This window comes from Ixodes scapularis, unplaced genomic scaffold (genome assembly GCF_016920785.2).
Source record: "Ixodes scapularis isolate PalLabHiFi unplaced genomic scaffold, ASM1692078v2 PGA_scaffold5__190_contigs__length_132052651, whole genome shotgun sequence".
NCBI classification, from domain to species: domain Eukaryota; kingdom Metazoa; phylum Arthropoda; class Arachnida; order Ixodida; family Ixodidae; genus Ixodes; species Ixodes scapularis.
Window position 1 is genome coordinate 27,248,512 of NW_024609880.1, and position 11,883 is coordinate 27,260,394.

Here is an 11,883-nt window from a genome sequence, read left to right on the forward strand (position 1 = left end):
ACAAGTTGCCAGAAAGATATGCGACAAGCTTTCTCGGATGCAAAGTGGTTTTGGAACCTTTGTACCACGGCGTCCACTACAACACATTTTACTATCTCTTATCTGATACGTTCTAAGTATTGAGATTACGGATGGCGTCACTTTATCTTGCTGACGATAAAGATACGCCTACCTGGAAGTGTGCCGGCCCCTTCGCTGGAAAAACAAGGTTTTCACGTGCGAAACCATGTCGAATATTCGTCGTCTGTATTGCGTTGTGTTCAGCGACCTGGATTGATTAAGAGATATATCTTGAAAGCTGGGGAATCTGCCCCGCGAGCAACATCAATTTGTTCTCATATAATACCCGGCAAGCATGCTGACTCACTCATTCCGGATTGTAAATGTGTTTCTATATTTTCAACTTCTGCTCTAGATATCCTCTTTGAAGAAAAGAAAAACAGTGTCACTGATAATGAAGAAATGCACTAAATATAACAAATGCAATTTAATCTGTTTTGTATTTTATGTCAGCGAAAACACACACAATGTCATATTCTTCATGGAGTGGAATAAAATATATCGTATTCCGGCATGAACCCACATCTACCTATGAGCGGTCAAACCGACAGCGGGGGAGACATTTTTTAGAGATCACTCTTTTCTTACATGTACTTTTGGCTGCTGCTGCTGCTGTCCGACAAAAGCTTATCGGCTGAAAAGAACGCGCAGGGTTGCGAAGCTGAACGAACATCCTTTAAAAACACACAGTAAACAAACTGCCTGTCATTCAAAAGTGTCCAGTGACGAGAACTCTAACCAAGTGTTTCATCGACCACTCAGCAATCCTGGTGGATTGCTGATTGGTCCAATGTCCATGCTCCTTAGCCCTAAAACAGCGTCGTTACCGTCTCTTCGTTTTCCCGCTCTCCCCTTTCGTTCCCCGCGTTTTAGCGAGTGCGTACCGGTCTTCACGCACGGGTGAGAGGTACTAAAATGCGGCGTTGGCGATGAACTTCAGTGCTTTGAAGCGTTGCCGATGAACCAATGCGGCAATAAATGTCTGCGCCATACTCGCAAGACTGAAAGCGTGGCAGCAATAACAGTGGCGACGGCACAGAGAACCTATTACGCCGAATCGCTGCGCGTCGGAAAATTGAAGCAGACATCCACATCAACCTTCAGGGTTAGAATATAATAAATGCGCGGATCACCCGTCAGGAAGCAAGGCGACAGTGAAGAAGACATGTTTCAGATACCTCTCTTTGCTTACATGCTGGTATGCGAGACTTCTGATGATTATTTTTTTCGCTCAAACAATGGTTGCTACAGCCGTTGCCGTTGGGATTCACGTGTACTGATAAGGGGCTGGGATGTCAAAAAGAATTCATATCCGATCACATGGTAGGATATATTTGAATTCTAGAAACATATGACTGCTTGCATATCACAATTATCTGAAACTAACAAATGCCTTAATAAAAGACTGGGTGCTACTGAAGCATCTATATCTAAAATTGATATTTTCACTGCAACAATTATCGACGCACAATGGGCATTAGCCCGTTGAGAATTGACCACGGTAAAGCTTGAAACAAAAGTTTCTGATCTGAGAAACAGGAGTAGACGAAGTAATTTAGAAACCAACAGATTAGTAGAATCTGAGAAAGTCAGAGTAATATATAATGAAAAAAGTAGTTCAACGACTCCGGAAACAACATTGAGGTTCGAAGTTGCAGCCATGGAGAGGATTCACCGTCTTCAGAAAATGTCTACTAACAAGTCACGGCCAATAATCATGTACTTTGAAAATTACAACTAAGAACAAGACGTTCTTAGAAATTTATTTTTTTATTTATTTATTTCAATTGACCTTCAAGGCCCCCCAATGAGGGTATTACAGAAGTTTTAACCACTCGCGTTTGTATAATTAGTAAAAAAACGAACAATAGAAATAAAATGACACAATATAGTACACATGGGTAAACTGAAATCAGTGAAAAGCAAAACATCGTAAAGACACTTTCGTTTTCTTTATTTCCTCTTTTTCGACTATGAGGAATCGGTGAGAATGACTTCGCTCAATTCCTCTTTGAAATGAAGAGGATAAGATATAGAAACGATGCTGCCGTGACGGTCATTTCATTCTTTCGCTGCGCGTCGGAAAATTGAAGCAGTCTAGGTCACTGTCCTAGTTTTGGTGCGCATAACGTTGAGTGGACGATCGGTACGATGAGTTCGTGTGGATGGCATGATGTACGGTGAACCTGGCTGGAAATCGTAATATAATTTCTAAAAGAGTGTTAGCGTAAAATATTTTAGGCGAAGTGACCTTGCTGAGCACGTTTATTTAGGCCGGTGACACTTATTTCATATGAATAGCTAGAAAAAATGAACCTGACTGCACGAGTTTGAATTGCTTCCATTTGATGACTGAAGTGATTTTGGGATGGGTCCCATATAGCGGCAGCGTACTTTAGCTTTGGGTGAATTAGTGCTTTATAAATGGCAAGTGTTAAGTTTAATAGTGGGAGTTTGAGGTGATGTTTTAGTTGTCCGAGTGATCTGTTAGATTCAGAGACGACATGCTTAACATGCAGTTCCCAAGATATGTTACTAGCGATGTGCACACCTAGGTTTTTAGCCTAGGATTTTATAGCCTAGTGCTGATAGAATTACAGTTTTATATATATAATAGTTGCCGGTCGGTTGGCTAGAGCGCCGATGAAAGGAAATGAATGTGCATCTACTAATGTTTAATGAAATTTCCCACAGATCGCACCAGTTTTGAACACTATTAAGATAATTTTTAAGAGGTACCTGGTAACCTATATTAGTAATGTTACGATATACAACACTATCGTCAGCAAATAGGCGGATGCTACAGAAAACCGAAAAGGGAAGTTCAATAATGTAAATAGGAAACAGAAGGGAACCCAAAACGGTGCTCTGGGGACGCCGGAGGTTACAGATACGTAGTTTGATTAGTGGTTACTGACGTTTACGAGTTGTTTCCGATCCTGCAGGAAATTACCAATCTGTTTCAGTATCTGCGGGTCTGAGTTAAGTTGGGAAAGTTTGAGCATTAGGCGTTGATGAGGAACCTTGTCAAATGTTTTTGCAAGATGTAAGAAAATGAGATTGGTTTGTATGTTGTTATTGAGGTTCGTGTGCATGTCATGGGCAAGTATGGCATGTTGAGTTTCGCATGAGAATCCTTTTTTTGGAATCCATGTAGCGATGTATGAATAAAATTATTAGTTTCAAGGAAACGCGCAGTGTGAGAGTAAATAATATGTTCCATAGTTTTGGATGATGCGCAAGTAAGCGAAGTGGGACAGTAGTTATGTCGTAAGCACCGGTCCCCTTCTTGAAGATAGGAATGACCTTCCCCACTTTCCTATCCTGTGTAATTAGGCCGGACGAATATCTTTGAGAGCAAAGCGCTGCAGATATTTTTAGTGTTTTTCAGAACATGGAATTAATTTCGTCAATACCCATTGAGGAGGAACGTTTCTTTGTTATGTTAACAATACCAGTGGGAGCGAAAGTAATCGGATCCGTCATTGGATACTGAGCGCTGATGATGGAAGGGAGTGTGTCAAGATTTTCTTTAGTAAATATTGTCACGAATGAAGAGGTAATGAAACAAAGAATAGCTGAAGAAACTAAACGTTTAATGAGGCGTACTTTTGCCCAAAACAAGAAGAAAAAAGGATAACAACAAAGCGTTGCAGGCGTCGAAGGTGGCGGAACAGCAGGACCGAACGCTGAGGCGAATCTGACTTTGGCTCGCCACGCGAAGCCCCTAAGTACACGCGTCCGCGTCTCGAATGATTGGCGTAGAAGGCTTGACGCGTAAAGCATTCGGACCTCGAACATGGAACAGGATTCTCGAATTCACCAGAACACTAAATTGCAGGAATACACCAAAGGTGCGTCGCTCCCGGGAGTCGAACTCCGGCTTTTCGTGTAAGAGACAGGCACAATACCTGTTAGGCCACGCGCGTGCAGCCTACTTGGCCAGCTGCGCGCGCTGCAATATGAAACAGAATGCTTCGTTCAGAACGGTGGAACGCTGGTTGTTATCAACACAAGCACCTGACTCATCCATTTTGGTTACCGCTGCATCAGGCATCTGGGAATTTAGCGCTTTCCAAAATTTTCTGGGGGTTCTTCGAGCATTGGCGGGAGTTGTATACAACAGAAAAAGTTCGCTTGGTTTCCTTGATTGTATGTTGATATTCATGCTTTGTTTTTATTTATTTATTTATTTGAAAATACTGCCAGCCACCTACAAGTTGGCCAAGGCAAGGGTGAGCATTGCTTGAGAAAAAATACAAGAAAAACATGACAGAAAAAAAGAGAACAACAGCAACACGATAATAAACAAAGGCAATACAGTAGCACCGTAGGAGATAGGAGACTGCTGGCAGGAGGTGTGCAACGTTGGCGGCTGCGTCATTTCCACGCGGTGAGGGTGCATGCCAGACTGTTGTCGCCAGCGGCAGATCGTCAGTCGTGCAGCTGATGTTCATTTCCGTCTTCGTTCCGACGAAAGATGGCACCAAGAGGGGGCCGAGCAGCGAAACCTGGACGATAAAATTGAACGAATTCTTTGGATGCATTGTCCAAGAGAGATCGCCGTGCCCACTCTAATATGTGTGATAATGTAATATGATTATATGTGTCCCATAGTCGCGCTGATCCAGACAACCGAGTCTTTCGAAATGCTCGCCTTCTTTTACCATTTAAGCGCTTTAGCTTGACATTGTACAATGGTGAAGATAAATTGCTTTTTTGTATTTATGGATAGCATGTATTGTTCAATGAGTTGGCGTATTTTATTTGCGAATAATTCCCAGTTTTCTTTAACAGAGCGTCCATCAGATTCATGTTCAAACGATGGAAGGAAATTACTTAATTATGTATTATTTGCATCGCATTAACTTTGCGGTAAGAGTTTAATTATTTTTTACTGTCAATACGGGTTTGAAGTGGGAAGGCGAAGGTGGCATGAATTAGTTTGTGATCGCTGATTTAACGAAGAAATCTAACTGATTTTAAGCTGTCAGGTTCGGATGTCAGGATAAAGTCGAGAACATTAGATGTACGAGTTGCGGTTCTTGTTGGCTGATTCCCAACCTGCGCGAGATTAAAAGTATGGCAAACGTAAACGAATTCAACGCATTGGGTTGGATTTGAGGCTGATTGCACTGATATTTCTGAGCACTGAATTTGAGGGTAGTTGAAGTCGCCGAAGAGCAGAAGCTTGGGTCGAGGAAATTTATTGGCTAGAAATGAGAGGCTTTATTGACATACGATGGAAATAAAGCGTCGCTGGGGGGAGGACGGTAGCACACCCCGACGAGGATTGTGGAGGTAGCAGTGCTGCAGCGTCTCCAAAGCATCCCTAAGGGTGACGGTACATTGACAAGATGTCAGGCGAAATTCTCTTTGCTTGCTATTAACACACCCCCACCTCGACCGGCTGTCCGATCTTTACGAAAAAGCTTGTACCCAGGAGTATCTTGGAATACCCCTGAGTCATCAAAACGGGGGGAAAGCCATGTTTTAGTGAGGACGAAGATATCAGACCACATACTTTTTCACGTTTCGATATTATTGTATTTATTTACTTCCTACATCGCCCCGAAGGGCATTACAGTAGGGGGAGTCACAATACCAAAAAAAAAAATGATTTCTTAACACACCATAGGTTATAAGACACATAAGTACGCAAAGTGATATGCAAAACTCGGGCGGCGGGGGGGTCACGTGACCTTGTGAGAGTCACGTGACCTTGGGTTGTCACGTGACGTCGGGGGGTCACGTGACGTTTCCGATGACATCGTCATCAGTGATGATGACGATGACGATGCGGATGCCGGTGACGTCATCAGTGACGTCACTGACGACGTCATCAGTGATGATGATGACGATGCGGATGCCGGTGACGTCATTAGTGACGTCACTGATGACGTCATTAGTGTCGATGACGTCAACTGGTCGGTCATGTGACCTGGAGGTGTATTCACAGGTCACGTGACCCCGGGGGTCACGTGACCTGGGTAATTATCGTGACCCTCGTGAGGGTAACCCTAGTAACCCTTGTGAGAGCAACTCTCGTGAACCTCGTGAGGGTAACTCTCGTGACCCACGTGAGGGTAACTCTCATAACCCTGGCGAGGGTAACTCTCATAACCCTCGTGAGGGTAACCCTTTTGAGGGTAACTAACCCTCGTAACCCTCGTGAGGGTTACGAGGTTCAGTAACCCTCGTAGCCCTCATGATGGTCACCCTCGTGAGGGTAACCCTTTTGAGGGTAACTAACCCTCGTAGCCCTCGTGATGGTCACCCTCGTGAGAGTAACCCTCGTAGCCCTCGTAATCCTTACAAGGGTTACTCGCGGTTACGCCGACGGCGACGGCGACGCTGCTCAAGCCGGGAATGGGCGCATAAGAGCTGCGCTCTAAAAAACACTGGCGAAAAATTGAAACAGCAGCGTGGACTTGGAGATGCACTAGACAGACATTGTTATTATTTTTGGCAAACGAGGTGATAGTACTACGCACCTGCAAAGCAAAGACGAGGAGGTCCTGAGCTTACGGCATTGTAGTGCAGCCACCAAGCCCGAACCGCGGTTTGTGCGAAGTTGCGGCTAATATACACCAACTTATGTTTACAAGCATACCGGAGCGCCCCTAGCGGACGCCACCGGCGTTGCGCATGCGCGATGGAGTTTCGGCAGGAGGCTCGCCGTCACCCATAAACAAACCATTGGAAGGCGATGTTGGCTGCTTCGGTGTGGGTCCAAAACCAACTAAAAGAAAATTACAAAAGATTATATGTGGAAGCCCAGAAAACATACAAAAACAACATAAAGAAAGCGAAAACAGAATCTTGGCAAAACTTCTGCACAGAAGCCACCAAAAAGAATCTATTTGACATTCCATATAAAATAGCACTTAACAAAATAAAGAGACCTATAATAATCCCCCCTATAAAAAAAGCTGATGGAATAAATCAACTACCCTCAAGGAATCAATTGAAACCATAATTAATAGCCACTTTCCAAAAGACCAACCAGAACAATATACAAAACAACAAAGAGATACTAAAATATATACAGAACAAGCCCCCCAAACCGAAGACGACAAATCCTTTACACACTCAGAAATAGAACACATCATTAAAAATACCCCAACTAAGAAAACACCCGGACCAGATAACTTAACTCCCACAATTGTAAAAGCATTATTCGCTGCACACCCACAACTACTAATTAAAATATTCAATGGATGTCTCGAATACGGATACTATCCCAAAAACTGGAAGGAAAGCAAAACAATTTTAATTCCTAAACAATCCAAACCAGAAGACGAAGTTTCAACATATCGCCCAATATGCATAAACTCAACAATCGGAAAAATCTTAGAAAAACTACTTAATAATAGAATATACCACTTCCTCTATACCAACAAACTTCTCAACCCCAAACAATACGGATTTACACACAGAACATCAGCCACTAAAGCACTACTAAAGATAAAAGAAATAATCGAAAACAACAAAAGCAACAATGAAAAAAGTATAATCATATCATTAGATATAACAAACGCTTTCAATACAGTCTGGATCCCGCACGTATTAAAAAAACTAAAAGATCAATCCCTCCCACGAAATCTCTATATATTACTAAAAGAAATACTCGAAGAAAGAAAAATAACTTACAACCTCCAATCAGGTAATATAGAAATAACAGCACCAATAGGCAGCCCTCAAGGATCACCATTAAGCCCTCTCATTTGGAACGTCTTTATAACAAATCTACTAGAAGAAAGTTTCCCAGAAGGAACACATATACAGGCATTTGCAGACGACATTACACTCGTAATTAACGGGAAAACCAGGGCACAGATAGAGCAAAGAGCCAATTCAGCATTAGAGAAAATAAACAATTGGAGCAAAACATATGGAGTCAAATTCAATAAAACCAAATCGTTGTACACAACCATCGGAAACAACTATAAAAAAAGGCCACCCCTAATCAAACTTGGAGGGCAAAACCTCAAACACACCGAAGAAATAAAAATTCTAGGAATAATCATTGACCGAAACCTATCATTTATACCTCATCTAAACTACCTCAAAGCAAAAACATATCAAAACACCATAAGATTAGCCGCCTTCTCAGGAATCAAATGGGGAATTAACCAAACTCAATTTAGAGAAATCTACGTAAGATCTATTGAAAGATCAATCACATATGCGGCACCATTCTATTGGAAAGAGAGAAACAATTCACACCTACTTAGAAAACTAAAGTCAATACAAAGAATCCCAATGTTAAAAATATCAAAAGCTTACAAAACAGTCAGTAATTCAAGCTTAAACATATTAACAAATCTAAAACCACTAGACTTAATACTAAAGAAAGAAATAGCCACCTTCGAAATTTTTCAAAACAAAAAAAACTACAGTTTCGATAACAAAGAATACCTACACACAACCATTCAACACTCATTAGACATATGGAAAATTCATCCGGCAGACACCATCTCCTTCCCCTTTAAACCGATCGAAAATATAAAACAAATAGAGTTAACCCAAACACTACAAATCTATACAGACGGGTCAGTATCGGGGAAAACAATAGGAGCTGCATACATAATATTAGACGAACGAGAAAAAATACAACACTTAGAAAAAATCAAACTACCGCCCCACTCAACAATATTTGAAGCAGAACTAATAGCAATAAAAGCAGCATTAACAAAAATTACGACCTACCCCGAAAAACAAAATTCGCACTATTCTCCGACAGCCAATCATCCCTTCAGGCCATTGCGAACGCACACAATACTAACCCAATAGTCTATAAAATAAAAAAAGCAATAAAACACATCAAGGAACTACACGAAATAAACTTATACCATATAAAAAGTCACACTGATATAACAGGTAATGATATCGCAGACAAATTAGCAAACGAAGCAAGGAAAACTGGGACACCAATCAACATTAAAATTCCCAAAAATTACATAAAAAAAGAAATTGACTCCAAATTAATAGAGATTTGGAACACCCAATGGAACGAAAAAGATAGAAATTCCCCACTATACAAATGGATACCCTCACCACATAACATTCCAACTAACTTCCCAGCTAGCCATTACGAAACACAACTACTAACAAACCATGGCAAATTTCCATTCTACTTTAAAAAAATTAACAAAACACAAGACGAAAACTGTGCATGTGGCAATACAGCTAAAAACTTTAACCACTATCTAGAAAATTGCCCAATCTCAAAAAACCTTAGAGACAGATTCTTAAAATATTTCCCAACAGGCCTCACAGATTCAAACAAAACACAAATAATAAGCCATCAAGACGCATTCAAGATTTTAGAAGAAATCGTCAAAACTATAAATCAAGTAAATCAAACAATATAAATACAATTCAAATATAACTGAGAAAGCATACTTATAACTTGCATAGACTATTTGGGACACCTACCCGACAATCTTATTGGCACTCCCTTACTCATAAGCAACAGCATCTAAAAACTCGGAAATCAGGGTTGGGACAAGTAGGCAAAGAAAAAGAAAAAAAAGAAAGGGGAAATTAGGGTCCAGAGACAAGGAAAGCCAACTGCCCAGATAGAGACTCCCATCGGGCCGATAGGGCGGAAACGTTAGAAGGCATTAGGCCCTAAAATAAGTGAGGGGCGCACCCCACCAACTCTCCCCCACGGAAAGAAGGGAGGGAAGAAGGAAAGAAAAAAAAAAAAAGAATGTCTGGAAGAAGGAAAAAAAAAAAAAAAGGAAAAAGAAACGACTAAAACAGACAGGGACAAATTAGGGGGGAGACTCCGGGGCCTCCCCCACAAAGAGAACAGAAACAAACAAGTACCGAGAAAACAAGGTCACGGCGGGGGGCATCCACCTGACACCTGGGTGTCCCCGGTTGGGCTTCCTCGGCTCTCCCCGGGAGCCAGGAGCCGCCCACTCATCCTTGGAGTGTTCCTCTGGGGGTGGGTCGCGAGTACCTTTAAGCAGGATAGGAAGAAAAAAAAAAGAGAAAGAAATGTGGAAAAAAAAAAAAAGACAGGGACCCATTAGGGGGGAGACTCCGGGGCCTCCCCCAAACAAAATAGAACGAAACGGAATGAAAACAAAGAGAGAAAGGAGGAGGTCACGGCGGGGGGCACCCACTTAAAACCTGGGGGTCCCTGGTGGGTCCCAGTTCTCGCCCCGGGAGACAGGGGCCGCCCACCCGCTCCTGGAGTTTCCCTCTAGGGGCGGGTCGCGAGAACCTCAGAGCAGGCTAGAAAGAGGAAAAAAAAAAAAAAAGAGAAAAAAAGGAAGGAAGAAAAGGGGAAAAAAAAGAAGAAAAAAAAAAGAAGTTTGTCTTTCTGGTCGGGGGCGGGAGGAGGGGGGCGCCCTCGCTACTAAGGACCAGGCAGCAAAAGAAACAACAAAGAGTAATAGAGATGGGGAGGGGTGATGAGAGACCTCCGATGGGCAGTGAGGCACAAAAAAAAAAAAAAAAAAAAAAGGCATTAATAGGTAAAAGGGAAACTTGCCCAACCCTAAAAGACAGGAAAAATAGAAAAAGAAAAATGAGAGAAAAAGGAGAGGGGATAAAACAAAAACTAAAAAGAAAAGAAAAAAAAGGGGAGAGAGAAAAAAAAAAAGAAAAGGGAAAAACAACTACTCTATACCCAACTAAATATCAACCCAGCGGTCTAGCTAAATACAATAGGCAACAGACGCACAACACTAGTAATTAGATAACCCTAAAACTAAACCCCAACCGCAACCTCAACCACTAGAATACAAATAAAACACACCTCACACCTTTTAAACCATAAAAAATCCAACAAGTACTAACCTTAAATACTACACACACAAAAAAAGAGAAAATCAATTAACTAAACAGCTCACCCTAACTAACTACGACCTTTCTAACATAAAACCCAAAGACAACCAACATCAAAACCACCCCAAAATAACTACGTAAAAGTGACAACCAAAAACTCGAAAAGAGCCACAAGACTACATACCACCACAAAATACAGCAAAGAAAACAAACACCATTAACCCACAACAAATCTCCATAAATAATTCTTCATAACAAGGAAAATACGAAAACACAATGTATAGATACACAAGCATCGATAGAAATACCTACACATGCGCACACACCCAGAAGATGAAAAAAAAGGGGAGAGGGAAAACGGGAAAACAGAAGTAGACATATACATAAACTTATTAATTTTACTAACGCAAAGGGGGGGAGGGGAACTAATCACTTTTCCAAGTATATTTCCAGATTCAGATCCAGGCCCCAGAGACCGGAAGGACCCACAGGAAAAACGAAAAACGAAGAAAAAAAAGAAGAAAAAAAAAAAAAAACAGAAAACGCTTACTATAAACATTAGGACAATAAATGCCGCTGATGCCGGCCCGTTCCCCTGGCTCTGGCAAGCTAGATAATTTTCCTTTTCTTACCAAATCGGCTTACACTCAAAAATACTTTTGGCGATTGCCCGATTCATTTATTTCTCGATCGGCTTTAAGTCTGCAATGCTCACGCGGGTGCAGACGGGGAACTTTTATTTTCCTTTGATTTACAATCCCCACCCCAAATCTGTCCTTTTTCGCGTTCGAATTCTTGATTCCACGTCTTCCTTCGATGTTCGACTACTTGAGCGGCCTCAGCGAAATTACCGAGGCTCGTTACACCGGAAAACTTCGCGTCAATAATGTGACATGCGGCGATTCATTCCGCGTTGACGCCGCAGAATGTACGCTAAAGCTTGATTCGCATGATGAGATTTCGCTCGCAATTTTCAATCGCGACGTCCCTCAGGCTTAAAAAGCGTGAACCGTAGCT

At 41.8% G+C, this 11,883-nt stretch overlaps 1 pseudogene; it reads left to right on the forward strand.

Annotated features, from left to right (window-relative positions):
• Positions 1 to 6,798: 6,798 nt before the first annotated feature.
• Positions 6,799 to 11,643, forward strand: LOC121837956 (annotated as a pseudogene).
• Positions 11,644 to 11,883: the final 240 nt, after the last annotated feature.